Source organism: Acinonyx jubatus, chromosome B2, assembly GCF_027475565.1.
Source record: "Acinonyx jubatus isolate Ajub_Pintada_27869175 chromosome B2, VMU_Ajub_asm_v1.0, whole genome shotgun sequence".
In the NCBI taxonomy this organism is placed as follows: Eukaryota; Metazoa; Chordata; class Mammalia; order Carnivora; family Felidae; genus Acinonyx; species Acinonyx jubatus.
In genome coordinates this window covers 53,581,757-53,608,210 of record NC_069385.1, presented here as the reverse complement: position 1 = coordinate 53,608,210, position 26,454 = coordinate 53,581,757, and the positions used below count along the sequence as shown (strand labels likewise).

The 26,454-nt window shown below is 43.4% G+C and overlaps 1 long non-coding RNA gene and 1 pseudogene across 2 annotated transcripts; both read left to right on the top strand.

The window, feature by feature from the left end:
- Window positions 1–875: 875 nt before the first annotated feature.
- On the top strand, window positions 876–21,522 carry LOC128315558 (uncharacterized). 2 transcript variants are annotated; one of them, XR_008298425.1, is made up of 4 exons: window positions 876–3,698; window positions 5,837–5,999; window positions 6,527–6,587; window positions 21,393–21,522. It is a non-coding gene; the product is annotated as an uncharacterized LOC128315558 (long non-coding RNA). The 2 variants fall into 2 exon arrangements; XR_008298424.1 differs by lacking the exon at window positions 21,393–21,522 and having other exon boundaries at window positions 877–3,698; window positions 6,527–9,250.
- A 4,837-nt stretch (window positions 21,523–26,359) lies between these two features.
- On the top strand, window positions 26,360–26,454 carry LOC113598965 (uncharacterized; annotated as a pseudogene).

The following is a 26,454-nucleotide window of genomic DNA, read 5'->3' as shown; positions in this document are numbered from 1 at the left end:
AAGGCTGTGGTGTCCACACAGCAGAAGAGCTGGGTGGGGGAGGGGACGAAGGAAGGAGGGGACTGACCTTCCTCTACTGCTGCCTTGTGCAAAAAGAAGGCTTGAAGAAGTAAGGAACTTGATAAACTGTTTACTCTTTTTGTTAATGTTTATTTATTTATTTTGAGAGAGAGGAAGAGCGAGAGCAAGCAGGGGAGGGGCAGAGAGAGAGGAAAAGAGAATCCCAAGCAGGCTCCATACTGTCAGTGCAGAACCGAACACCTGAGATCGTGACCTCAGCCAAAATCCAGAGTCTGATGCTTAACTGACTAAGCCACCCCGGTGCCTCTGGACCATTGTTTACTCTTAAAATTACTGCAGATTCCAAAAAGCTTTTATTTGTGTGTGTGGGGGGGGGGCGGGGGTATTTATTTAACCATATGAGAAATTAAAATTGAGAAATTAAGTGTTAATTCATTTTAAAAATAATAAGCTCATTACATATTACATGAATAGCATTATAAAAATAGCTATATTTTTCAAAACAAAAACAATTTAGTAAGTGGCGTTGCTTAAAATTTTTGCAAACATCTGGCTTAATAGAATATAGTCAGAGTCTCATATCAGCTTATGCACTCCATCTCTTGTGATGTGACGCATCATGTAGCTTCTGGAAAATTCAACCGTATACCTGTGAGGGAGTGACAAAGGTAGAGAATGTCTTGGTGGTATTATGAAAAATAGTTTTGATCTCACACTCACTGAAAGAGTCTTTGGACTATACTTTGGCAAGGTTGAATTTTATTGCTAAAGGGATAAAGGATTCCTATGAGCCCAGTGGGGCCCAGCAGTTGAGAGCTGGTCTAGGGAGCTGGACCGGGGAGAGGGCACTGGGCATGGAGGTGGGGGGGCAGGTGGGGCTAAGCCCGACGGGGATCTGAATAAAGAGAAGATGGCGGTCAGTCTACCTAATGAAACCTCTCTCTCTCAAGGCAGCCCTAACTTCCTCATCGCCAACTGCAGAGCCCTGGCTTTAGCTTTCAGTATCGCCTGCTGCTCTGAAGCACTTAGTGCTTCACCATCCCAGCCCCACCTTTACAGCTCTCTCTTCTCTAGCCGCCATACACCAATACTTGATTCTCCTCCTGCTTCTTATCTCCTCCTTCTCTGAATGCCCTTGGCTCTTTTTCCTTCTTCTCACCCCCTAAGTTCTTTCTTGAACCCATTAAAAATGGTCATTATAAAAAGCCCCAATATTATACAAAATACTTTCACCCCTATCATTTTCTTCATAATTCTCTTCTTGATTCCCACAGCTACGAATACCACCCGATGCCGGTAATTCCCAAGTGTGTATCCCCACCCCTGACTTCCCCCCATCTCCCAGTCTGTACTGCCAACCGCCTATTGGACCTCTCCTCCTGAATGTTCTTTAAACTCAGTATGTCTAAAATGGTACTTCTTTCAACCCAGTCTTCCAAGCCCACAGTATCTTCTTGCAATGGTATCATCCCAGGCACTCAGGCGGCTGCACGACTCCATGAATTGGCAAGGACCAGTGATGTCGGAAGAAGAGAAGTGATAGATGTTAGAATCATGTCGATACATGCTTCAGAAATGGTTCAAATAAGTGTTTGCACAGGACCAGACTTGGTAGGTCATTAATTCTTGGAATGAATAGCAAATCCAATAATCCGAAGGTGGGAGCAGTTTGAGCAAACATGATCCTAAGCCCTCTGGGCCTGTCCTGAGTTCTACGGTAACTGAATTAGGTTTGGAGTCTCCCCGGGGCCTCATTATTCGCCCTGTGACTGAGGATATTGGAGACTTACAGAAAGGTAGAGGCTGGCCTTCAGGAGTACAATAGATAGTTGATAGTTCTCATTCCTCTCATTCCTTCTCTAACTCATCAAATTAAGGGCTTCTTATGGTGAGGCACTGCCAGATGCCATGTGGGCTATAATGATGTAAATGCTTACAAAATAGTGGTTATTTTGCTAAGAGAATCTATATGTTGACTGAACTGTTTCCCTAAGGAAATCACTCCAATTTCAATCAAAATAAAACCTAGAATTAGGCAAGGATAAGCCATACTTGTTGAATTTCCCCAAATCTTAGCTAAGACAAAGACTTTCTCCATGTTTTGGGGGACACAGATAATAAACTCAGAAAGTACTTGGGATCCAGATGATTTGGCTTATCACACTTAATTTGATTATCTTCAGCTTGCACCTCCCCTTTGCTTCAGCTCTCCCTCCACAATCCAGACTCCTCCTCTGTCCCCTACCAGAAAGGGATACTCTAATAGACACAAAGATACCTCCAAGAACCGCACCCCCCCCAAGGAAGACCAAAAAGAACCCCCTTCCCCAGCCGTGGCAGATATTAGCAGAGCTAATGCATCATCCAGTTTGTCTTTCCTTCCAAGCTTACAGGAGGATCACACCTCCTTTCCCCTAGACTGTTAGGCAAGTCCATGTAACTAGTTCTAAGCAATTGGTTGTGAGCAGAAATGGTGTGCCCTGTTGCTTCCGAGGTGAAGCATCATCAGGTGGTTTGAAGTCTTCTAGATTGCTCTTCTCTTGCCATGGAAAACATGGAAATATATTAAGACAGTTACACCCAACACAGAAGTAGCCTGGAGCGCTGAGCCACCACATGGAAACCCATGGTGAATGTTGCATGAGCAAGGAATAAAATTACATTCTGATAAGCCATGGAGATTTTTGGTGGTGTTTATTTATTGCAGCATAAATGAGATTATTTTGACTGGGTAGCAGCCATCCCCCAGGCTAGCTCTTTTCATTTTGGTTAATTGTCTGAGGACCTCACGGCTTCCTGAGAATTCACACTAAGGATGGCTTCTCTCTTCAGCTTTATCTCCAGATCCATGTGCTGTGTCCCTGGGAGGGTGGAGGTATGACAGCTTATCTCTATATTCTCCCAAACCCCAGCATTCGTACATAAGCCATGACTGTCCTTACCAGCCCTACCTCATTCCTTAACTTTAAGTACTTTCCTACTTTGTTTTTGTGTTCACAGTCATAGTGACAATATTAAGTGGATAGGTTTAAATTTGTTCTGTAACTTGAAACCCATGCTCGAGGGGCGCCTGGGTGGCTCAGTCGGTTAAGTGTCCGACTTCGGCTCAGGTCATGATCACGATCGCACAGCTCGTGAGTTCGAGTACGCTGGGCTCTGTGCTGACAGCTCAGAATCTGGAGCCTGTTTCAGATTCTGTGTCTCCGTCTCTCTCTGCCCCTCCTCCGCTCGCACTCTGTCTCTCTCTCTCACAAAATACAAGTAAACATTTAAAAACTAAAACCATCCTCGCTTGCACTCTAGTGACAAGGAATGTTGCTTCAAGTTACTTAACGCTTGGAGTTCAGCCACCAGTTGCTTCAAACTTTAAGTAGCTGCAAGTTATAAAAACCGTTTGCTCAAGTACAAAGTCAGCACCCAGACAAAACCATCTTCAGAGATGAAACCAACCAACCAAAGACAAAAGGATACGGCCTAAAATCAAAAAGTGCTGGAGCACATGCTTATGCTGACTTCTAAGGAATTCAGTGATTTATCGGATGAATCTTCACTCATCCAAGGGCATCGGAATCCAGAGGCAACCTGACGGAAGGGCCAGGTGGGCAAGAAAGAGCACTGGTTAGGAGTCAGGAGTACATTGGAGACCCTGTATTGCATCTAGCCACGCACAACCTTGGGTAAGTCATCTGTGAAGTTTTCCTGTGAAGCTCTGACATTTTATAATTTGATTAGTGTACAGATATAAGTGGCCAATAAGCACATGAGAAAATGCTCGGTAACTCGTTAGGGAAATGCAAATCAAAACCACAATCATATATCATGCCACACCAGTAGGATGGCTAGAATCAGACAGATAATGACAAGTGTTGATCAGGTTGTGGAGAAACTGGAACCCTCCTATGTCACTGGTGAAAGTGTAAAATGGTGCGGCTTTTGAGAACAGTTTGGCAGTTCTACAAAATGTTAAAGTCACACCAAGGTGAATGAGACAAACTCCCTAGCCATGATGTGCGCGTGATCTTCCCGGGACAACACACGGACATAATGTTGTAGATGCCAAGAGGGTAGCTTGCCCAGGTGTCCTGGGAACACTGAGGGGGCTCAAGTCAGTCAAGAAGTTTAGTAAAAGGCAGAGGAAGAACAGAGTGACAGACATCGTGTGCTTAGGGAGAGGTGCAAGATGGCAAGACCTATCCCTCCTCTCCAGGAGATTAACCTGATAAGAAGGAAGAATAGAGGGCAGGGTGTGATACATACCATGAGAAATTACTAAGTGCTCTGGATATTCAGAGGAGGGAGATAGAATGACTTGAATATTATTCTTCTGAGTGTTGAGAGAAATGGGCTATCAGTTGGTCCTCCTAGATTTAACAATTCATTTTTAGAACACCAAATTTAGGATGCATAGTGTAAAAACTGCTGCTAGCCATTAAAACATACCCATATTTTGTACCAGTAACCTATCATATTAAAAAAAATGTTTTTTAGTGTTCAAAAAATTTTTTTAGTGTTCATTCATTTTTCAGAGACAGAGCACGAGTCGGGGAGGGGCAGGGAGAGAGAGAAACAGAATCTGAAGCCGGCTCCAGGCTTGGAGTTGTCAGCCCAGAGTCCGATGTGGGGCTCAGAACCCACGAACCGTGAGATCACGACCTGAGCCGAAGTCAGACACTTAACCAACGGAGCCACCCAGGTGCCCCGAGTAACCTATCATATGTTTAACCGAATTCTGTAACATGCAGAATGTTAAATTCAATTGCTAAAGAAGTATCAGTTGATTTCTGCTGAATAGAGTAACATAGTCTGTGGAATTAAATATAATTGCTTATGCCTTTGCGGTGCGGACATAATCAGATTTAACGGCACAAAAATAATCCTCTAAGCATGATAAGGTAACACTGAGTTTGGGGCAAAGGAGATGCCCAGAGCACAGGTGAGCGACACCCTCGTGTTAGGATGCCTGTGACACAGCCCACACTCTGAGAAGGAGGGAAGGACAGCTGTGGCGTGGCTGGCAGGGCACTCCTTCCGGGGCGTGCAGGAGGGACAGGATCTCAACATCCAAAGCTGTTGTGGCACAAGGCAGACGGTTCCAGGGTGGCCTTCTGATGCCGGCTGAGGGCAGCTCCTTCGCCCCATCTGGGCTGGTGCGACCAGCTCCCAGAGAAGCCCAGGGCACAGCATCTAATGCGGGGCTGAACGGGAACTGCAGCCTGTGTGTGGATTCTGGGACCTCCTATGCACCTGCCTCAGAAACAGCTTTCTTCCCCAAGGTTCTGGGCTGTCCCCAGTTTGGGCCACTGAGCTTCAGCACCATCAGCTCGGCCTTGAGGCCAGAAACTGTGCCCCAGGGTTGCATGGGTGGGGAGAGGTTGTGCTCACACCTGTCCTCTCCCTCACAGTCTGCATTTGCCTTGTTTAAGTCCCAGGCAGAGCATAGCTTCTGTTTCCAGTTTCTATTCGTGGTGGAACGGGTCTGGACTGGGACCAAGAGACATCAGCTTGGAGCCTGGCACCGTGCCGGGGCAAAGCCCAGTTCTTAATGTCCTTTCCATGGAGGGCCAGCTTGCTGTTTGGAGTCCGACCCTCTAGATAGCCACGTGACCTTGGTGTGTTACCTAAGGTCGCCCTGCCTGCAGGTTCCCGTTGTAAAATGGGTGGGGCAAAGCACACCGACCTTGCAGCCTGTTATGAGGATGAGCACGTGGCAAGGTCAGGCATCTGTTTGGTGATCATGGTCATCTATGATTCTCTTCCCGAGAGACGTGCTGGGTCACATACCTACTCTGCTCCATTCTTCGGCCTGACATTTCAGGTCCGTCGGAAGGATTTGCAAGGGGACCCCGAGGAAGCTGCCTCTTGAATTCAGAGACCCAGATGATGACTGGAGCGGTCCACTGCAGCTCCCTGACCATCAGCCTTCCTCTGCCACGCTCACTGCTGTCTGTCCGCGGCCTGCCTCCAGCCTGGCAGCACAGGTGAGCTGGCAGAGGGCCGGGCTTGAGCCTCCCTCCCCGGACATAATGCCTGCAGGGCAGTGGGACCCACTGGCACCATGATGCCATGGCAAGCAGTCTCAGCCTCTAAGCTGAGGCTTCACCTCTTCAGTGTCAGGCTCCATCAAGAGCTGAGCATGAATGCCCAGAGGCCTTTTCAGAGCAAGGGAAACACGGCCCATTCTGTACACAGATCCTCTCAGGCCTTTGCACAGATTCTCGAGTGGCCCAGGGACCCCACGTTAAGATGTGTGCAGTGGCCTCTCCTAGTCAGGGAAGGGGCTCAAGCGCCCACCTGCTTTGTGGAAGGCACCAAATTCAGGGTGTCCCGGCCCAGGCACTGATGCCGGAAGTGCCGAGGGTGAACTGCCCTCCTCTCAGGCAGGCCAGGGCCCCCACGACACACCTCCAAGTGTCTGGCACATTTGGAGAGAGTCCAGCCAAATGCCAACATTATAATCAGCAAGTTTGAAGCAAAATCTTTCACTTTTTTTAACACTGTTTTCCAGCCGTGAGCTTTCCGATGGTACAACGAAGCATTGATACGGTTTTCCGGACGATCGGGAAAGGGTAAGTTATTGTATTGCCCCCAAACCCAGTGAGCCACACGACCACCTGTGAAGCCTCATGCAGATTATTGGAGACCACGTCAAGGCTCTTGAGTTTCAGTCTTCTGTGGAGGGGCCTGGAAATCTGCATTTTAAATAAATGCTCTCAAAGAAGCTGATGATTGAGACTGGGAAACAAGGACTTAAGACCTTTAACATTTCTAGAGAAATTTGTGGACAAATCAAATACTCGAAGTTACATCCCCGAGGGATTTTAATGTGTCTATTAGTTCTACCACCTTTTTTTCTACAACCTAAGTAAGGTAACTTTGAGAGGTGCGTAGAACACAGTGATTTTTTTTTTTAACTGAAATAAGAGAAATGAAACAGATTAGATTTAAAAAGAGGTTAAACTGGGGCACCTGGGTGGCTCAGTCGGTTAAGTGTCCGACTTCAGCTCAGGCCATGATCTCACGGTTCGTGAGTTCAAGCCCTGTGTCGAGCTCTGTGCTGACAGCTCAGAGCCTGGACCCTACTTTGGATTCTGTGTCTCCCTCTCTCTCTGCCCCTCCCCCCGCTTGCACGCTCTCTCTCTCTCTCTCTCAAAAATAATAAATAAATAAATAAATAAATAGGGGCGCCTGGGTGGCTCAGTCGGTTGAGCGTCCGACTTCAGCTCAGGTCACGATCTCGCGGTCCGTGAGTTCGAGCCCCGCGTCAGGCTCTGGGCTGATGGCTCAGAGCCTGGAGCCTGCTTCTGATTCTGTGTCTCCCTCTCTCTCTGCCCCTCCCCTGTTCATGCTCTGTCTCTCTCTGTCTCAAAAATAAATAAACTTAAAATAAATAAATAAATACAAATAAGTTAAACTAAAGCTGCCTTATGACCTCATACATCAGATTTCACTGGAGCAATTTCTACTTTCTTATATTCATCCCTCTCTGTCTCCCTTGCCCCCTTTCTCTTTCTATTTTCCCCCATAAGTGGATTTGGGGTCATCTCAAATGAGACTTTTATTAAACTTACCCTGTAACAAGTATTTTAAGAGGATATGAGTGGAGTCTTTACCCAATATTTATTTATAAGGGTCAGCTGCCCTGACCCTTATATTCGTGTGTGTGTATGTGTGTGTTGGGGTGAGGGGAACAGACAGTTAACAAATGCCCGTAAAAATAAACAAGAAAACATCCAGGTAGACTTAGTGTTGAGACGAAAGTGGAGAAGGTGCTGTGATGGAGAGTGCCAGGCTTCCCTCGATCAGGTCAGAGAAGCTCTTGAGGAGGTAGCATCTGAGTGGAGCCCCAAATGACGTAGGGGACCAACTGTGTGACCTCGAGGGAGGGTGTTCAAGACAGACGGAAGCTACTGCAAGGACCCTAAGGCAGGACCATGTTAGGGATGTGGGAGGAACAGAAAGAACATCTGTGAGTCTGCATCTAAAGACCTTTTTTGTTCACTGTGCAAAATTTTTTATTAGAAACCCAATGTACCTGGAACACTGTAGGGGGGGCTACCTTACTGTCCCCTCCCGTGACCTGTGGATTGTTGAGTTTGTCCTTGCGAGTGACATGGTGAGCTCTTCCTCTTCCATCTATACGTTCCCCTGACAGGTTCTTCTTCGTGACATCTCCTAAAGGCCACTCCATTATCTTCTCTCCATCCTTTCCCCTTGTTGCAATGGTACCAAAACCGGTACCACTGAATAGCATGCCACCTCCTCCAGGAAGCCTTTCTCAATCCTTCTAGGGAGAATGAGCCAGAACCAAGGGTCTTTAGCTTCATGCTCCCACAGCCCTTTCTTGCATTTCTCCAGCAGCTCCTGCTTCGTCCTGCCCTGGGTTGTATGCCATCCCTTATTTACACATCTCTCATCCCAGTACATGAAGAAGCCTCAAGAATGAGGTCTAGGCTTTATTCAGCTGAGCCCTGCCCCCACTGGGTTGGTGGGCATCTGCGCGTGAGAGGGCTCGCTGTTGGTGGAGCCCCTCATTCCATTAACCCAGGGGCGTGGAGCACCTGAGCTTTGCTCTACCTGTGCTAGATTCTTGGGGGGACGAGAAGGATAAGGCCCAGCCCTTGCTTTTCAGAAGCTTAGAAATCTATATTGGTGGGGGAGGGGCAGGCAAGACTGGCACCCTGGAAGTACCATCAGGGGCAGTGGTCTCCAAACTGGGGGGGAGCACACACCCCAGGAGCACTTGACGAGCACTAGGATGCAGGAAGTAAGCATAAGCAGCTCTAGTTTGTTGTACTGCTTACTATCGATTTAGAAATAAATGAAAAATTTAGAAATAAACATTGTTTTACTGATTTTCGCTATCTGGCTTGCCCTTGACACCTCTCCAGGCCCCTTGTCAGACAGCCACAGTCACATGACCCCCCCAGGGAGAGGTTGCAGAGGTTGCCTGGGCCTCAGTGCCCTCACTTGTCCTTGCTAGTGACGACTCACCTCACACTCCAGTTTAGGTGTTACAGGATGTCATCAACATGGCTACTTCTATAAAGACAAGACCTTGAGGGGCACCTGGGTGGCTCAGTCGGTTGTGTGTCTGACTTTGGCTCAGGTCATGATCTTGCAGTTTGTGAGTTCGAGCCCGGTGTCAGGCTCTGTGCTGGCAGCTCAGGGCCTGGAGCCTGTTTGGATTCTGTGTCTCCCTCTCTCTCTGCCCCTCCCTGCTCGCGCTTGTCTCTCTCTCTCTCTCTCTCAAAATAAACATTAAAAAAAATTATTAAGACGAGACCTTTAAGTAATAGGAACTTTAGGGGCGCCTGGGTGGCTCAGTTCGTTAAGCATCTGACTTCCGCTCAGTTCATGATCTCACGGTCTGTGAGTTCAAGCCCCGTGTCAGGCTTTGTGCTGACAGCTCAGAACCTGAAGCCTGTTTCAGATTCTGTGTCTCCCTCTCTCTCTGCCCTCCCCTGCTCATGCTCTGTGTCTATCTCTCTCTCTGAAAAACAAATAAACATTAAAAAAAGATTTTTTTAAATAAACAATAGGAACTTTATGATATTTTGCAAATGAAATGGTGGGGAAAAGGAGTTGGCCATGAAAATCTTTTGTACCACAGAGAGGTTCTGGGGTTAAATTAAAAGAATTGTTGGACTTAAAGATGAACTACACATTTTTTCCTTGACAAACGGACAAATAAGAGAAGAAAACGTAATTGTTCCAACTATGCCCGCCTTTCCTGGGATCGGTGGTTTAGTAATGGGCTACCAATGAGTATGTTTTAATGTGATACCTTCAAGGGATGGGTGATGTTTTTAAATGAGTGTGAGAAAAGAGCAGCCTTCCCATAGCAGTAGCAGCGGTACAAAGAGAGCATTTTGAACATGTCTGGGAATATTGCATCATAATAGGATTTGTGGCCAAAAGTGATGTTAAGTGTCATTAGTAAGAACTCCCACATCTGCACACTTAAAAAACAGTCTTTCAAATTAAGGGTTCATTTGTTTAAAAAAGAAACCCACAAAACACAATACCTTTTGGTGTCAAGAAGGTGGAAAAGAACCTCGTAAGTGGTAGATAGAACTGAAATACTAGTATCGTGAATTAGTAAGTGCAGCAATTAATACAGTTTTCCTAATTTGAATCTATAAACAACATCTTCTTCTGCAACAACAGCCTTTAAAACCAAGTATAGAAATAAACCCAGGACTAGGTCTTTGAATCATAAAGTATTACACTACAATTTTAAAAAGGCAATAAAGCATTTCCAGTCACAATCTTATTTTAAAGTTGGGAAAAAATTGATATTCAACATCATGTTCGTTTTAGGTGTACAATGTAATGATATTTGTATATACTGTATTGTGAAATGATCACCATAATAAGTCTAGTTGTATCGGTCATCATATATAGGTACAAAATTTGTGTGTGTGTGTGTGTGTGTGTGTGATGAGAGCTTTTAAGATCTACTACTCTTATCAAACTTCCAAATATGCAACAGTAGCATTAACTATAGTTACTGTTCTGTACATTATCTCATAACTGGAACTTTGACCTTTTGACCACCTTCACTCATTTCCCCCATCCCCAAAACCCTTGCCTCTGGCAACCACCAGTCTGTTTTCTGTATCTGTGAACTGGGTTTTTTGTATGTTTGTTTGTTTTTAATTGTTTTTTAATTGTTTAATTGTTTTAATTGTTTAATTAAACAATTTAACAATTGTTTAATTGTTTTTAATTGTTTAATTGTTTTCAATTATTTGTTTTTAATTGTATGTTTGTTTTTAATTCCCACATATAAGTCAGATTGTATGGTATTTGTCTTTGTTTGGCTTATTTCACTTAGCATAATGCCTTGAGATCCAGCCACATTGTTGCAAATGGCAAAATTTCATTCTTTATATGACAGAATACTATTCCATTGTACATGTATACCACATTTTCTTTATTCATCTATCTGCCAATCGACACATTGTTTCCGTGTCCTGGCTATTGTGAATAATGCTGCAATAAACGGGGTAGGGGGTGCAGGTATTCTTTGAGAGAGTGATTTTGCTTCCTTTGGCTATATACCTAGAAATGAAATTGTATCATATGGTAGTTATATTTTTAATTTTTGGGGGAACCACCATACTGTTTTCCATAGTAGCTGTGCCAGTTTACATTCCCACCAATAGTGCACAAGAGTTCCCTTTTCTCCACATCCTTGCCAACATTTGTTATCTCTTGTCCTTTGATAAGAGCCATTCTGATAGGTATGAGTTAATATCTCATTGTGGTTTTGATTTTCATTTCCCTCATGATTAGTGATAGTGAGCATCTTTTCATGTATCTGTTGGCTTCATGTAACTGTATATGTTCTTTGGAAAAATGTCTATTCAGATCTTCTGCCCAGATTTTTAAAAATTAATTAATTAATTAATTTAAAAATTTACATCCAAGTTAGCATATAGTGCAACAATGATTTCAGGAGTAGATTCCTTAATGCCCCTTACCCGTTGAGCCCATCCCCCCTCCTACAACCCCACCAGCAACGCTCTGTTTGTTCTCTATGCTTAAGGGTCTTTTATATTTTGTCCCCCTCCCTGTTTTTATATTATTTTTGCTTCCCTTCCCTTATGTCCATCTGCTTTGTATCTAAAATTCCTCATATGAGTGAAGTCATATGATGCTTGTCTTTCTCTGATGGACTAATTTCGCTTAGAATAATACCCTCTAGTTCCATCCACGTAGTTGCAAATGGCAAGATTTCATTCTTTTTGATTGCTGAGTAATACTCCATTGTGTATGTATGTATATATATACACCATATATATGGTGTGTGTGTGTGTGTGTGTGTATAGTGGGTGTGTGTGTGTATATATATATATGGTACATATATACCATATATATATATACACACACCCACCATATATATATACCATATATATATATACACACACCATATATATATGCCATATATATATACCATATATATCATATGCCATATATATACCATATATATGTATATACACGATATATATCATGTACCATATATATCATATATATGTATCATATGTATATATGTATATATCTTCTTTATCCATTCATCTGTCGATGGACATTTGGGCTCTTTCCATACTTTGGCTATTGTCGATAGTGCTGCTATAAATATTCGGGTGCATGTGCCCCTTCGAAACAGTACACCGTATCCCTTGGATAAATACCTTCTAGTGCAATTCCTGGGTTATAGGGTAGTTCTATTTTTAATTTTTAGGAACTTCCACACTGTTTTCGAGTGGCTGCACCAGTTTGCATTCCCACCAGCAGTGCAAAAGGGGTCCTCTTTCTCCACATCTTTGCCAACATCTGTTGTTGCCTGAGTTGTTAATGTTAGCCATTCTGACAGGTGTGAGGTGGTATCTCATTGTGGTTTTGATTTGTATTTCCCTGATGATGAGTGATGTTGAGCATTTTTGCATGTGTTGGTTGGCCATCTGGATGTCTTCTTTGCAGAGGTGTCTATTCTTGTCTTTTGTCCATTTCTTCACTGGATTATTTGTTTTGTGGATGTTGAGCTCGATAAGTTCTTTATATTTTTTGGATACTAACCTTTTATCTGATATGTCACTTGCAAATATCTTCTCCAATTCTGTCAGTTGCCTTTTAGTTTTTCTGATTGTTTCCTTCATTGTGCAGAAGCTTTTTATTTTGATGAGGTCCCAATAGTTCATTTTTGCTTTTGTTTCCCTTGCCTCTGGAGGCATGTTGAGTAAGAAGTTGCTGCGGCCAAGGTCGAAGAGGTTTTTGCCTGCTTTCTCTTCCAGGATTTTGATGGCTTCCTGCCTTACATTTAGGTCTTTCATCCATTTTAAGTTTATTTTTGTGTATGGTGTAAGAAAGTGGTCCAGGTTCATTCTTCTGCAGGTCGCTGTCCAGTTTTCCCAGCACCACTTGCTGAAGAGACTGTCTTTATTCCATTGGATATTCTTTCCTGCTTTGTCACAGATTAGTTGGCCATACGTTTGTGGGTCCATTTCTGGGTTCTCTATTCTGTTCCATTGATCTGGATGTCTGTTTTTGTGCCAGTACCATACTGTCTGGATGATTACAACTTTTAATACAGCTTGAAGTCTGGATTGTGATACCTCCAGCTTTGGTTTTCTTTTTCAAGATTGCTTTGGCTATTCGGGGTCTTTTCTGGTTCCATACAAATTTTAGGATTGTTTGTTCTAGCTCTGTGAATCTTCTGCCCAGTTTTAATCAGATTTTTTTTCTATTTCAATCACAGTCTTGAGAGAGAAAACAATTTTTCAACACTGTTAATAAAATAAGATAAAAACTGTTTATGATTTTACTTTAATTTCAGCCTTTAAAATATATTTTTCTGAAACTAATATTACATTGTATGTTAACTAACTGGAATTTTTAAAAAATTGGAAGAAAAAAATGATACATACATAAATATATATATTGGTATTATAGTGTACAAATAGATGCTACATTAGTGTAAATCTATAATTTATGTATTAAATATACATCATGTTTATTGATTGGGGGTATATGATGAAAAAAGTGGAAACTAGTGGTGTGGTACTTTTGTAAAGTTATATTAATGTTATATTAGTTCAGGTGTACAATATAGTGATTCAACACTTCCATACATTACCCAGTGCTCATCACAAGTGTGCTTGTTAATCTCCACCACCTATTTCACCCATCACCCCCCCCCCCCCCACACACACACACACCTCCCCTCTGGTAGCCATCAGTTTGTTCTCTATAGTGAAGATTATGTTTCTTGGTTTGCCTCTCTCTCCTCCCCCCCTTTGTTCATTGCTTTGTTTCTTAAATCCCCCATATGAGTGAAATCATATGGTACTTGTCTTTCTCTGATTTATTTCATTTGGCATAATATTTTCTAGCTCCATTCTTGTCATTGCAAATGACAGGATTTCATTCTTTCTCATGGCTAAGTAATATTCCACTATATATATATACATATATATATGTATATATAGTATGTATATATACTATATATATATAGTATATATATGTATATATATATGTATATATATGTGTGTATATATATATACGTGTATATATATATGTATATATATATATATATATCATATCTTCTTTATCCATTCACCAATAGATGGATACTTGGGCCATTTCCATGATTTCACTGTTGTAGATAATGCTGCTATAAACATTGGTGTATATGTATCCCTTTGAGTTAGTATTTTTGTACTCTTTGGGTAAATACCTTGTAGTGCGATTGCTGGATCATAGGGTAGTTCTATTTTTAACTTTATGAGGAACTTGCAATCTGTTTTCCACAATGGTTGCACCAGTTTGCATTCCTACCAACAGTGCAAAAGAGTGTGGTACACTCTTATTGGTTACCTCCCTAGCATTTATTCCTTTTCTCCCACCAAAATTCAGGGTCCAGTTTTCTTTGGAGAATGCTCCCACCCCATTCTGTGGTAGCCATACGTGCTGTGTGAGACTGATTCCACCCTAACTCCAGAGTGGACCCTGTTTGGCTTACATTAGTCAGCTTTGGCTAATGTAAGCTTTGGGCATTGTGATTGGCTTAGGGATAAGAACAAATTGTGATTGGCTTAGGGATAGGGACCAGTCTTGGCCTCACAAAGATACAAGGAAATACTTAACAAGGGCTTTTGATCAGGAAGCTTTGATCAGTGCCTTGATCAGTGCCTTGATCTTCTGGGCACTACCAAAGGAGATAGCTCGTCTTTGTCTGGACTATGTAGCATGAAGATACGAGGTCTGGCCTGGCATTGCCACAGTCAGTTCTGTAGCCTGCGGATGATGCCAACATACCAAAGGGCAAGGGTAGAAAGAACCACACAGACAAGGACTCAGAACCCTGAAGACAACATGAACTTCTGGATCAATCCATGCCTGAACTTTTCCTTACCTTTGTTTTGTTTTTTTGTTTTTTTTTTTTTGCAGTTATATGAGCCAAGAAATTCCTTTTATTGTGTTTGTATGTTATATTACTCAAAACATGAAAAGGCCCTGCCAAAACATTTAGAGAGTAGTAAATTTAGCTGAATTATGGGACAGAGGCATCCAAAGTGTTCTGGAATACCATTAATGGTGGGGGGGGGGGGGTGCAATGCTCATTAAATTAAGACTTGTTGGGGCGCCTGGGTGGCTCGGTCGGTTAAGCATCCGACTTCGGCTCAGGTCATGATCTCACGGTCCGTGGGTTCGAGCCCTGCATCGGGCTCTGTGCTGACCGCTCAGAGACTGGAGCCTGTTTCGGATTCTGTGTCTCCCTCTCTCTGTCTCAAAAATAAGTAAACATTAAAAAAAAATTAAAAAAAAAATTAAGACTTGTTCGTAAAGTTTATTCTCAAGCATAGTTAGCCCGCACTTCAGAACCAAAGCTGGATTAATGGGAAGGTCCCCATTCTTCGGGCACCTCATCTACCCAATTTCAGCAAAAGTTCACCTTGGTAAAAGTTGGCATCTGATGTTTTCTGCCTCCTCTTTTGATAACTGTATGATGCTCTCAAACAGTTTCTTTCTCCTCATTTCATACTAAGGGGTAAATGAATCATGCATTTAGTAGATTCTTCCTCCCATGGTGTAGATTGCAAGGGACAGAAACTCACTCTGTTTAGAGAGCCTGGGAAATGAAGACTGGAATTTGCATGTACACTTGGCTCACAGCCACAAGATGGCAGGAAGAGACCAGTAAACACAGGCAAAGACCTGGCTCTTCCCAGCTCTGCAGAGGGCAGCCTGGGGACGTTTGCTCCACTTTGAGGAAAACACAACCTGCCAACTCACCTGAATTTCTTTTAAATTTTCTGTAAAACAGTGAGAGGTGCTGAGGAAAACAAGTGGAGGCTGTGAAGTTTGATAGTGAAGGTAGCCAGTATGGAGGGATGTGTGTTTCTGCTCTTCCTCTCTCGCTCTGCCTCTCTTTCTCCCTGTGCAAAATAGGGGTTCTGGCTGTGACCTCCCTCACTGTGATAAAGCAGGTAAAGAATAAGATGTGCGAAGTGCCCTGAGAGCCACAGAGGAAAGATGTATTTCTAGAAAGATGGGCATCAGACTACTACCATGTGTGTCTGACCCTCCTGGAACCTTCTGGGCGCACATAATGTGCCCTGGTACAGGGTGACTGTAGACTATGGACAGTCTCTAAATGTGTCTCCCATTCTGACATGATTCTCTACTTAAGACAGTGACACCAGCGGAGTTACGGACACTTGCCAGAAAGAGGTGCCAGAGGCAGAGGGAAAGATACTTTCTTCTTGGGGGGGATTCTAGGAAGGATGAATTTGGAGCCAGGGGCTGTGGTAAGGTCCAGCCCTGTTCTCACCAAGCCTGGTTCTTGGCCTCAACTCTCCTACCTGGAAATAAAGGACTGCCTACCGCGTCAGCCCCTCACAGGGCTCAGCGGAGATGACAAGAAACGTTAATTCTGATCTGAATCGAGTTTGTATATAAGCATGTGGGGCAGTTAAGAGACGGCCTCTTCGTGGTCCTTTGTGCTGAATTTCACCATGTTCTGTCAACTTGGAGTCTAGGTACCTCATCACAACAGCCGTGGTAGGAGGACACTGTCTGTGGTCAGCTGGTTAGCCAGTTTTGATTTCTTTCTGCTTCTGCAGAGTCACCCCTTCCTATTTCGTAAATATCATTGTAATTTCTTGGCATCTTAAGCTGGGAAATGAACAACAGTACTGGGGTCACTGTGTATTTTCACTTTAGTTAACAAATGCTTCTTGAGACTTTACTAAAGCTCTTTCTGTTCCCACCCCAACCCTCCGAGCGTGTTATACGTGGTGGCTGGCGGGAGAGAATGAGAAGGAACTGTGGAAGCCTCGGGAATGATGAAGATGAAGGCACTTGAGGAGGAGGGAGCCTGCTCGGGCCTTGGTGAGTAGGTTCTCCCAAGGGATCTGTCCTCTCCAAGTACAGTGGCAGCAGCCTCAGGCCGACTCTTGGGGAAACTGGAAAACCTGGCCTAAGAACAAGCCATTCTTCACAGGGAGTGTTTTCACCAGGCGAAAATCTGGAGGCTGGAACGAAAGGAGCTTGAGGCAGAGAATTAAAGTGAAGACAATTAGAACTGTGGAACTGGCAGGCATTGGTGGGGCTGTGCTCTGGGAGCACTGGGGGGTTGCGAGCACATGCAGAGCTCAGCTGCTGACCCGCCTGAGAGGCCTGCTGGGCCGCCGAATGCACTCAGGGGCTCCCTGATGGTGGCCGTTTGCACGGATCTAAGGGACCATGACAGCTGGCAGCAGCAAGAGTGGGGAGCCCACAGCAAGCCGGTTCATGACAATCCACAGCAACACCCACGGAGAGAGCGATGTCAAACAGCACTGCACGGATGCTTCCAGCAAGGATGGCAGCAGCAAGGGGTATCTACACCAGACCAGGAGTACTAGGCCAGCGCTGACTCAGGACGCAGAGTAGACCAACCCCCCTGGTTCACGCTGGGTTCGTGCAGGCAAACAACGGTGCAAATACGAATGAAGGCCTCCACTGGCAAGCCCCGGTTTCAAGATTATTCTGAAAAATTACCCTTTCGGGAGAAAAATGTTCCAGAATTGGGTCTCATCCCTGAAGTGATTCATTTACTTTTCAGCAACCATTCCATTTTTTAGAGAAATGCAAGACTAGAATGGGAGTGGTGGTGGTTATAAAACCCAGAATAAATGTTAGGGGCTTTTGTATGTAGCTCATCTCTTTTTAAAAAGGGATCTTTTTTCCCCAAGCTGAATCTTTCCTATGACAGCAGTTACAGGCCAACTAAGGCAGGAGTTTAAAGACATCAAGCCCATCATCCACTCGTGCAGAACCCCCTTGCTGATGAGAAAGTGTTGACATCTTTCCTTCGCCTAATCCCCAAAGAACAGGAAGCCAGGGATCCCTGAATGGGGCTATAGGGCCATCAGTCAGGTACAAAATATCTATTGTATCTTTTGCCCACCTTTCTATAAACAAGGGCTTCCTTTTAGTGTCAAAACGAACTCAGGCATCTCCCATGATCGTGGCTCTACTTTATTATCCATTAATTGAGAATAATTCATAATGACAAGTATTCGTGACAGTGCTTAAATACCATTTGAAAATCGTAACACATGGATGTGTGAGATAGTGTTTTTCAGCCTCAGGCAATGGTTAGAAGATATGGCAGAGCCATTGCAGCGGCTCCAGGAAACGCAGGAGGGGAAAAAAGCTAAGACATATCCTAACCCTTAAGAAGTGTATCACCTAGTTTTAAAAATGGGCCTACACAGGGCTTGACCTTACGGAGTTGGATTAGCATAGCACTTGGAGACTGAGAGCTTTGGGACAAGTCAGGGATTTACTTGGCACTTGACACAGCACCTTTCGCCCACAGAGTCCCTCCGGAAGTGTTGCTGAATACCTGGCGATTACGGAGGGGGATGTGGAGGGGAGGGGTCACCTGTGGCCAGAAACTGTCCCAGGACCCCAGCTCCTCCACACGTGAGAGAAGTAGGTGGCTGTCTAGAGGCTCAGCCCCTGGGACCTTCCCTCAGAACCTCTCCCAAGTCTCAGCTGGTTTGAGACATGAGAACTTTGTAGACAGAAAGAGTCTGAAGTCAGCCTGGCTCTATTCCAGGCTTGTTTTTGTGCTTTGAAAAGTAAAGTCCACCTTTCTACCTAGAGACTAGTCTTCTCCCCCTGGACACCTTAGAGGGAAATGGTAAAGAAAACATAAATCAGCAGCCTGATCCTCCACAACCAGCCTAAGGTCAGACCTTTTAGTGGGGGTGGGGGTGGGGGTGGCAAGTCTGTTTTGCACCCCCCTGCCCCCGAGGGAGAGGTCCAGAAGTCCAAAGACTTCTTTTTCAGAGGGCAAAGGGTTGTCATATGAGAGCAGGAGAGCACCTTGGCTAAGCACAGGAGAACTAGGTTGAGCAAAGTAAAATTTTGTGTTTTGCACTTGAGTTAGGGACATGGACCTGGTGAGTGTGGGCAGGAAATGTAATTGGGGCATATTCATAATAAGTCATGGGTCCCCAGGAAGTTTGGCAGAACTCAGAGCTGGACCCAGATAAAGAAAATTAGACCTTCCTAAACAGCACCTCTAAAACACACTAACAAAAACTAGTAGAAAGCAGGTTGCCTTATACTAAACACCAATTCAGCAGAAATAACAGATCTCCCAGAGCTGTCGACTTTCTATGGTTAAAAGCCAAATGAGTCTGGTAACTGTATTACGATTCATTTCTGTTCTCCTTTGCATTCAGGGACACTTGGCATTCTTTATCATGGCCACAATACCATTAGGTACCCGTGAAAGGCTTCAGTAAAAAAAAATGTAATTTTGTATAGCTCTGATGATCTACTGGTTCAGTGAAAGGTCAGAGCTTGCAACCAATGGCACCCTGTACGGACAGGGACTGTGGTTTAAATATCGACCGTCTCTGTGCTCAGTGATATCACAAGTATGGGAAGATTCTAAACATCAGTCCTCCTTTTCTCCCTCTTGCCCTTCCTCCCTTGCTTCCTTCTATGTTTATTGAACATCTGCGATGTGCTGGAGATACAAAGACAAATTAGACACAATCCCTGGCCTCAAATCCCTGGCCTCACTGAGCTTCCAGGCTGGTGGGGAAATAACGAAGATGGCTCTTGCTAAAAAAGAACTAAATCCGGTGGTTAGAAATAGGTAAGCCATGAAGACATAACAAATATCTCTGAACATGTAAAGAAGGGAAAACACAACAGCTCTGTGGCATTTTATCTGAATATTAATGATATGGGCCAGAGTTTCGTTTATAAAAGGATGCAAACAGAAGGTGTTAGATAAATGCTTTTTGAGGAAATTAATTAGCCCAGTCACAGATGCTAGCACCAAGTGCCTCTGAGATTGTCCAGGCTAGCCTTTTCATTTTATAGAAGGAGACAGTGAGACATGGGAAAGTCAAATGGCCTGGGTGAGCTGAGAATGGAGCAGGGGACAGCAGCCATGTCCCCTGGGCCTTGTGTTTTTTCTCCTATATTGCTCCTGGTCTGAGCATTCAACACCCAATTTTTTCTTTTTTCTTTCCTTTCCTTTCCTTTCCTTTCCTTCTACTTTATTTCATTTCCTTTAGTTTCATCATACTTTACCCACTTTACTGAGGTATGACTGATACTCAAAAAGCTGTATATATTTAAGGTATACAACCTGATGAGTTTGGAGATAAGTATGTGCTCTCCCAGACCATCACCACCATCAAGGCCATAAGCTTATTCATCATCACCTCTAAAAGTTTATTTCTGCCCCATTTCTTTTTTTCTTTCTTTTCATTACTTTTTTTTTCTTTTTTTAATGTTTATTTATTTTTGAGACAGAGACAGAGCATGAGCAGGGGAGGGGCAGAGAGAGAGAGGGAGACACAGAATCTGAAACAGGCTCCAGGCTCCGAGGGGTCAGCACAGAGCCCATCGTGGGGCTCGAACTCGTGAATTGCGAGATCATGACCTGAGGTGAAGTCAGACACTCAACTGACTGAGCCACCCAGGAGCCCCTTTTTTTTCTTTTGTGGTAAGAGTACTTAACATAAGATCTCCCCTCTTAGCGAAATTTTAAGTATGTAACACAGAATTGTTAACTACAGGTCCTATGTTGGTAGAGATCCCCAGAATTTATTCATCTTATATAACTGAAACTCCACACCCTTTGACACCTCCTCACAACACATGATTTTTTTTTAAAGGGATTAAAACACAGTCTTTGTATTCAAGTAGCTCAGAGTTTGGGAGGGAAGATCCCCTGCAAAAGGACTAAGGCTGAGCTGAAGGAGAAGGAAGTGGGGTTCCAGGCAATAAACAAAACAGAATAAACTAGTTTTAAAAGAGTGTTTAAGAGGAATCCTTTATAACAAGAGAAATGTGGTTCAGCTGGGTGAGTGCAGTGTGACCTGTAAAGTTCCCTTCAGGTGGTGGAGTCTGTGAGGTGTGTGTGAGGTCAGAACCGGGGCCTGGTGCCCAGCAAGGGCCTGGGGTGGACTCTAAGCAACATACTTCTGACCCAGCCATCTGTCTTCCAGATGCTGATGAGGGGAAGCAGAGGTCAGGGATGGAGACTGTGTAGGAACGTGGAGAGTGTGTGGTCTTTGTAAGTCCGCCAGACCTGGCTTCTGGTCCCACTTTTGTCACGGCCTCTGCTGGGAAACTTCTAGCTTGTGGCTTTCATTTTCCTCATTTATGAAATGGAGAGAACATCATCCCCTTTCGGGGGCTGTTGTGACTTTATGATGATTAAATACACAGAGAAGTTCTAGTATCGGCACTGCTTCTTAGCAGATGCTCAGTAAATCTCAATTAAATCTAAATCATCACTAAAAGAAACTAACAAAATTAAATGGTTCAACAATTTTAATTGCTAGTGAGAATGTGGACAAAGAGCGCACACATCCGGTGCTGGTGAGAGTGCAAACAGTACAACCACTTCAGAGAACAGTCCAGCGTTCAGTGAAGCGGGAGATGCCTATGACCCAGAAACTCCTCTATCAAGTATAGACTGAAGTCATGCACGCATGCCTAGGAACGCCAGAACAACAATGTTCTAAACTGCACTGAAATGGTAACATCAGTAACATCAGTAACATCAGTAATGGTAACAATTAGCCATCAACATTTGAATAGAGACACTAACTATATATAGATTATACATAGATGGAGAGCTATTCATACAACTGACTATTTGGCAACAAAAATGAATGAAGCAGAGCAGCCCATAGCAATATGGGTGAACCTCACATTATCCAGAGAGGAAGTAAGACCCAAAAGAAGACGTAGAGATCACATATGCAGTGTGATCCCATTCATATAAAGGTAAAAAAAATTTTTAAAAAGAGGCAAAACTAAAGGAGAGTGTAGGGGTGCCTGGGTGGCTCAGTCGGTTAAGCATCCAACTTTGGCCCAGGTTATGATCTCACTGTTCATAAGTTCGAGCCCCGTGTTGAGCTCTGTGCTGACAGTTCAGAGCCTGGAGCCTGCTTTGGATCCTATGTCCCCTTCTCTCTCTGACCTTCCCCCGCTCATGTTCTGCCTCTCTCTCTCAAAAATACAATAAACATTAAAACATTTTAATTAAAAAAAAAAAAAACCAAAGGAGAGTGTTTAGGGCTGCAAACAAGGTGGAAAGCTATAAAGAAAAGCAAAGAAATTACCACAAGTTTAGGAGTGATGACTTTTAGGGAGATAGGGGAGGGCTTTGATGGGAAAGGGCACTTTAGGGATTTTAGGGTGCTGGTAATCTTCTATTTCTTTTTTTAAATATATTTTTTAAATGTTTATTTATTTTGGAGAGAGAGAGGGAGACAGAGGACAGGAAGCAGGCTCTGTGCTGTCAGTACAAGGCCTGATTCAGGGCTCAAACTCATGAACTACAAGATCATGACCTGAGCCAAAGTCGGATACTTAACCCATGGAGCCACCCAGGCACCCTTTCTATTTCTTGACCTGAGTGTTAGTTATATGATGTTCTCCTAACAGCCATTCATTAAGCTGTACTGTCATATAAAGTGTAAACTCTTCTCTGACTTTCTGTAAACATGTTATATTTCTCAATAGAGAACTGAAAAAAAGAAAGTATATGTTGAAAAAGAAGATAGGCGTATCATCCTCATAGATATAGGACAAGTACAAAACATAGATGCCTTTTAAAATATTTTAAGTGCCTTTGTTTCCTATTGGATAAGTTGAAAGATTCAAGGTTAATACACTTTTTTTTTCTTTTTAGTATCTGAGAGAATGAAAGCATTAGGCGGGACCACATTAAGGACTTCTAGAAGGGATTTTCCAAGCATTCTCATCTTCTGAGTATTTCTTGAATCCAGAAGTTAAGCAACAATGATGTAAGAATTCTGACCAGCCTGCTTTCAATATTAATATACTACAACTGTGGAAAAGGGGAGGAGGACTAACTTAAAACATACTAGAAACTAGTTTTTATACTTGAGATAGGAATGCAATTCTAATTGTTCACTTGGGGGATCAATTTGTTTAAAAGGAACAACTTATTGGTAATACTGAGTTTATAGGGGGAGGGGCGAAAAGGTCAAAATGACTTCTTTCAGACTGAGCCTCATGGAATTCTTCCACCTGTGGTTTCCCCAGCTCGGCTCTGATTCTCTATTCAGCAGGTGAGGAAAGTTGATTTCACCACTTACCACTGAGCTGTCAGGTCCAGGGGACAGCTGAGAATGGTTTCTGAGGCCACCAACCATCCCCTGGCTGTTGGACTCTCCTCTCTGCTGCCTGTGCACTGGAGAAAGGCCAGCTGTGCAGGCTGCAGTATCTCCCACTTCTAGGCTCCTTGTGGGTCACAGCCCTTCCAGTTGGTTGTCATGACAACCAATTCACTCTTCAACCACATAGTTTGATAACACAACAAATGAGGAAAAAGGGGGGGGCTTGGCTCAAACCTCATCTTATTGGTGGGCAAGATCCCTACAAACTACAAAGTGAGTTTCACTCTCCATAGTGAATAGGAAAGCCTGACCCAAAGTGACGGGTTTGGTTAGTTCCCTTAACAGGACAGGTACCCTAGGGATTGTGGATTTTTATGTAATTATTCACTTGGCTTCATTATTTGTTTCCAAAATACAGATTTTATAAAAGTTTAAGAGTAAAAAAAAAAAAAAAGAAGCCCTTAACAGTATACATTTGAGAATTAATTGAAGTTGCAAAAGAGCTCTAAATACCGTGCAAATACGTGCAGTTCAGATGTTACGCTTTCATAAAATGACTCGTGTTTGGAGGCCTGGAGGCTTCTTCCTCACATATGTCTCATTTAGCGATTTTGTCACCTATTTTGTTGGCATCCGTAGTCTCTCCAGAAATGAGCACAGGTAACCCCTGAGAGGGCGCAGAAATGTGATTATTAAAGGAACGTGAACTATCTAGAGAGTCAAGCAACAGAATGAAGGTGAGGCCTTTCCAACACGTGGACAAGAGTGGATCGAACCACCAACCAGACTTTCCTCCCTGGTGAGAACCCAGGTGCTCAGGCCAGATGCCCTGAATGCTTCTTCAAGTGGGCAGACTGGACTCAGAAAGCAGGTCCCACTAATGGCACTAGGACCCCTACTCAAGCCACCAAGAAGGGGTCTGCCACGACCTGAATTGAAAGAGAAGTTCCTCTGGCAAAGGATAAACCTTCTTCCAAGACATTCAAACCATCACTAATAAATAACATTCAAACTCAAATACACCATCCTTATAAGGCAACCGCGGTAGCTTACCCAGTACTTTCCTATGCCAGGCTTTGCTGTAACATATGCACAGATCTCATACCTTGCTAGTTTGAGGATTTTAAATTGTTTACATCAGACTTGCAAAATTTGTCAAACTTTTATATGTTTCCTCTGCTGTCTTCCTGTTCCACAAGTTTACTCCGTTTCCAGCTGTGAATGTAGGAGAGGCAATAATCATGTCTCGTGAGCCTTGAAACACACCCTGTAGGGATTTTAGTATTAGATTATTCTAGAAAACTTTACACACTAGTGGACATGCCAAATTGCACCAGGTAGATGTAAGTCTGAAGAATAATGAATGGTTCCATGTGACCTTGATTTCTTTAAAGTACCACATCAATGTTTTAAAGTAATTTGTACGTAAGATTCCAATTACTAGGCATTTAAAATAGATTTTCCAGCGAGTAGATGTACAAGTTTTCCCCAAATGAGAAATGGAGTGGATGCACCACTTATGATGCCCAATGCAGTCTGCCGCAGGCCTGTCAGCTGGCAGCATTGCATTAATTCTGCCTTCCTGGCTTCCTTTCCTTTTTTTAAAAAAAAATTTTTTTTTTAACGTTTATTTATTTTTGAGACAGAGAGAGACAGAGCATGAATGGGGAGGGTCAGAGAGAGAGGGAGACACAGAATCTGAAACAGGCTCCAGGCTTTGAGCTGTCAGCACAGAGCCCGATGCGGGGCTCGAACTCATGACTGTGAGATCATGACCTGAGCCGAAGTCGGATGCTTAACCGACTGAGCCACCCAGGCGCCCCACTTCCTTTCCTTTAGAAGTGACTTGTTGGGGGGCGCCTGGGTGGCTCAGTCGGTTAAGCATCTGACTTTGGATCAGGTCATGATCTCGCAGTCTGGTCTGTGAGTTCAAGCCCCGCATTGGACTCTGTGCTGACAGCTTGGAGCCTGGAGCCTGCTTCGGATTCTGTCTTGCTGTCTCTCTCCTTGTGTTCTCTCTGTTTCTCAAAAATAAATATACGTTAAAAAAAATTTAGAAGTGATTTGTTGAATCTTATAATAGAATTTAGAAACTGTGGTCACAAACTCAATTCTTACTGCTGGCTTTCAAAAGAAGAATTGAGTACTTCCTTTCTTCAACTGGCAAACCATAACCTATAAGGCATTCAGCCTGGCCCTGAGGTCTTCAAGGACCTAAACTCTACTTGGGAAGAAAAAATTAAAAATAAGTAAGAAGTCTTTGATTTAAAATCTATTTAGCTTTTGTTTTCTTTTGAACTCTGTTCTTTGCTTGTATTTTCAAGCTTCTCTTTTATTTCTTGAAATATATTAAACACACTTATTTTCTGGGTCTGCTTATTGCAATATCCTAAATCTTTGTGTATCTGATCTTTTTTTGTTTCTATCTGCTCTTACTTATGGAGGCTTGCTTCCTCACTTGTTTTTTTTTTTTTATTTTAATTTTTAATTTTTTTATTTTTGAGACAGAGAGAGACAGAGCATGAGCAGGGGAGGAGCAGAGAAGGGGGAGACACAGAATCTGAAGCAGGCTCCAGGCTCTGAGCTGTCAGCACAGAGCCTGATGTGGGGCTCCAACTCATGGAGTGTGAGATCATGACCTGAGCTGAAGTCGGAGGCTCAACTGACTGAGCCACCCAGGTGCCCCTGTTTTGTTTTCTGATTATAAACTTCTGTTCTTGAAACTTTATCTGTGGGCATTCTTTGGGGCCTAAGTTCAAGATCTCCTCCTCCAGAGAGGATTGTGTCTGCTCTTGCCAGTTGTTTGGAGTACCCCAAACTTGAACTGATTAGGTTTTTAAAATTCCATGGTATCAGGAATTTAAATCACAATCTTACGTGCAGATCACAGTGTAGTGATGAACTCTCAAGGAAGATTCATATGTCTTTTTGGTTTTACTCCATCCAGCACCAGATCAATACAGGCAAATTTTGGGGGGGTCCTCTTCTGCAGAACAAGTCAATTTCACATTCATCTTTACTTGGCTGTTTGGAATCCCAGTTTTATCAGAGAGGTTCTTTTTTTTAAATATATAAGTGTTTTATATGAAATATTTTCTCCCAATTTTATTAAGGTATAGTTGACATGTAACATTGTGTAAGTTTAAGTTGTACAGCGTGTGCTCACTTTGGCAGCACATATGCAAAAATTGAAATGATAGCATAGCCCCCGTGCAAAGAAGACATACAAATTTGTGAAGCATTCCATATTTTT